The sequence below is a fragment of the Schistocerca serialis genome, chromosome 4 (assembly GCF_023864345.2).
Source record: "Schistocerca serialis cubense isolate TAMUIC-IGC-003099 chromosome 4, iqSchSeri2.2, whole genome shotgun sequence".
NCBI classification, from domain to species: Eukaryota; Metazoa; Arthropoda; class Insecta; order Orthoptera; family Acrididae; genus Schistocerca; species Schistocerca serialis.
In genome coordinates this window covers 414242319-414245610 of record NC_064641.1, presented here as the reverse complement: position 1 = coordinate 414245610, position 3292 = coordinate 414242319, and the positions used below count along the sequence as shown (strand labels likewise).

The following is a 3292-nucleotide window of genomic DNA, read 5'->3' as shown; positions in this document are numbered from 1 at the left end:
CCGAGGCCCGCGGAAGGACAGGCTGCGCACCCGGGCCGTAGGCCGGCACCCAGCGGGTCGCGACGTCCTACTAGGGGAGAAGTGCGGCCCACCGCACACCGGAACGGCCCCACCCCGCGGCGAGTGGAAAGGCAACCGGACACGACCCCGCCGCGGATTGCTCCGCGCAGGCGGCCGGCCCCATCTGCCGAGGGCGGAGGCCAGTGGCCGGATGGGCGTGAATCTCACCCGTTCGACCTTTCGGACTTCTCACGTTTACCCCAGAACGGTTTCACGTACTTTTGAACTCTCTCTTCAAAGTTCTTTTCAACTTTCCCTCACGGTACTTGTTCGCTATCGGTCTCGTGGTCATATTTAGTCTCAGATGGAGTTTACCACCCACTTGGAGCTGCACTCTCAAGCAACCCGACTCGAAGGAGAGGTCCCGCCGACGCTCGCACCGGCCGCTACGGGCCTGGCACCCTCTACGGGCCGTGGCCTCATTCAAGTTGGACTTGGGCTCGGCGCGAGGCGTCGGGGTAGTGGACCCTCCCAAACACCACATGCCACGACAGGCGGCAGCCTGCGGGGTTCGGTGCTGGACTCTTCCCTGTTCGCTCGCCGCTACTGGGGGAATCCTTGTTAGTTTCTTTTCCTCCGCTTAGTAATATGCTTAAATTCAGCGGGTAGTCTCGCCTGCTCTGAGGTCGTTGTACGAGGTGTCGCACGCCACACCGCCAGCCGGCTGTGCACGCTACCGAGTAAGTACCGGTATGCGAACCGCCAGGCGACGGGCGCGCATCGCACGTTTAAGGAGACGCGGCCGGCCCCACAGGCGGCCACGACACTCCCAGGTCTGCGAAGCGGGGCAAACGCCGCGCGCTTCAGTATACGTAGCCGACCCTCAGCCAGACGTGGCCCGGGAACGGAATCCATGGACCGCAATGTGCGTTCGAAACGTCGATGTTCATGTGTCCTGCAGTTCACATGTCGACGCGCAATTTGCTGCGTTCTTCATCGACCCACGAGCCGAGTGATCCACCGTCCTGGGTGATCTTTTCGTAGTTTCCACTATCTCCTTCAAGACAGTTGCATAGGCGGGACTGAGGCGTGTGGCGGCCCCTGTTCCAGCGTTCAGTGTCCAACGGCCTCACGGCCGATGGGCGTCGTACGGCTCCACACCGGAGCGGACAGGCACTCGGGCGAAAGTCATTCAAAACCGGCGCCAGGCGCCAGGTGCCGCAGGCCAGCCGCTCCAGCGCTTCAGCGCTCGTACCACACAACATTGCCGTTAGTTTTGAGACGAACGCGTGGTTCCGCACGCGGCGCACAGCTACTGCGAGCCGTACAGGTAGCGTGTTGCGCGACACGACACGCACATCGAAAGACATGCAGTCTAGTCGGTAATGATCCTTCCGCAGGTTCACCAACGGAAACCTTGTTACGACTTTTACTTCCTCTAAATGATCAAGTTTGGTCATCTTTCCGGTAGCATCGGCAACGACAGAGTCAATGCCGCGTACCAGTCCGAAGACCTCACTAAATCATTCAATCGGTAGTAGCGACGGGCGGTGTGTACAAAGGGCAGGGACGTAATCAACGCGAGCTTATGACTCGCGCTTACTGGGAATTCCTCGTTCATGGGGAACAATTGCAAGCCCCAATCCCTAGCACGAAGGAGGTTCAGCGGGTTACCCCGACCTTTCGGCCTAGGAAGACACGCTGATTCCTTCAGTGTAGCGCGCGTGCGGCCCAGAACATCTAAGGGCATCACAGACCTGTTATTGCTCAATCTCGTGCGGCTAGAAGCCGCCTGTCCCTCTAAGAAGAAAAGTAATCGCTGACAGCACGAAGGATGTCACGCGACTAGTTAGCAGGCTAGAGTCTCGTTCGTTATCGGAATTAACCAGACAAATCGCTCCACCAACTAAGAACGGCCATGCACCACCACCCACCGAATCAAGAAAGAGCTATCAATCTGTCAATCCTTCCGGTGTCCGGGCCTGGTGAGGTTTCCCGTGTTGAGTCAAATTAAGCCGCAGGCTCCACTCCTGGTGGTGCCCTTCCGTCAATTCCTTTAAGTTTCAGCTTTGCAACCATACTTCCCCCGGAACCCAAAAGCTTTGGTTTCCCGGAGGCTGCCCGCCGAGTCATCGGAGGAACTGCGGCGGATCGCTGGCTGGCATCGTTTATGGTTAGAACTAGGGCGGTATCTGATCGCCTTCGAACCTCTAACTTTCGTTCTTGATTAATGAAAACATACTTGGCAAATGCTTTCGCTTCTGTTCGTCTTGCGACGATCCAAGAATTTCACCTCTAACGTCGCAATACGAATGCCCCCGCCTGTCCCTATTAATCATTACCTCGGGTTCCGAAAACCAACAAAATAGAACCGAGGTCCTATTCCATTATTCCATGCACACAGTATTCAGGCGGGCTTGCCTGCTTTAAGCACTCTAATTTGTTCAAAGTAAACGTGCCGGCCCACCGAGACACTCAATAAAGAGCACCCTGGTAGGATTTCAACGGGGTCCGCCTCGGGACGCACGAGCACGCACGAGGCGGTCGCACGCCTTCGGCTCGCCCCACCGGCAGGACGTCCCACGATACATGCCAGTTAAACACCGACGGGCGGTGAACCAACAGCGTGGGACACAAATCCAACTACGAGCTTTTTAACCGCAACAACTTTAATATACGCTATTGGAGCTGGAATTACCGCGGCTGCTGGCACCAGACTTGCCCTCCAATAGATACTCGTTAAAGGATTTAAAGTGTACTCATTCCGATTACGGGGCCTCGGATGAGTCCCGTATCGTTATTTTTCGTCACTACCTCCCCGTGCCGGGAGTGGGTAATTTGCGCGCCTGCTGCCTTCCTTGGATGTGGTAGCCGTTTCTCAGGCTCCCTCTCCGGAATCGAACCCTGATTCCCCGTTACCCGTTACAACCATGGTAGGCGCAGAACCTACCATCGACAGTTGATAAGGCAGACATTTGAAAGATGCGTCGCCGGTACGAGGACCGTGCGATCAGCCCAAAGTTATTCAGAGTCACCAAGGCAAACGGACCGGACGAGCCGACCGATTGGTTTTGATCTAATAAAAGCGTCCCTTCCATCTCTGGTCGGGACTCTGTTTGCATGTATTAGCTCTAGAATTACCACAGTTATCCAAGTAACGTGGGTACGATCTAAGGAACCATAACTGATTTAATGAGCCATTCGCGGTTTCACCTTAATGCGGCTTGTACTGAGACATGCATGGCTTAATCTTTGAGACAAGCATATGACTACTGGCAGGATCAACCAGGGA

General features: G+C 56.0%; 2 non-coding genes and 1 pseudogene across 2 annotated transcripts; all 3 read right to left on the bottom strand.

Annotated features, from left to right (window-relative positions):
* The window catches only part of LOC126475549 (large subunit ribosomal RNA), a 4814-nt pseudogene extending 4125 nt beyond the window's left edge, over positions 1 to 689 (bottom strand).
* A 188-nt stretch (positions 690 to 877) lies between these two features.
* On the bottom strand, positions 878 to 1032 carry LOC126476313 (5.8S ribosomal RNA). The gene has a single exon (XR_007586864.1). It is a non-coding gene; the product is annotated as a 5.8S ribosomal RNA (ribosomal RNA).
* Positions 1033 to 1383: 351 nt separating this feature from the next.
* On the bottom strand, positions 1384 to 3292 carry LOC126476916 (small subunit ribosomal RNA). The gene has a single exon (XR_007587348.1). It is a non-coding gene; the product is annotated as a small subunit ribosomal RNA (ribosomal RNA).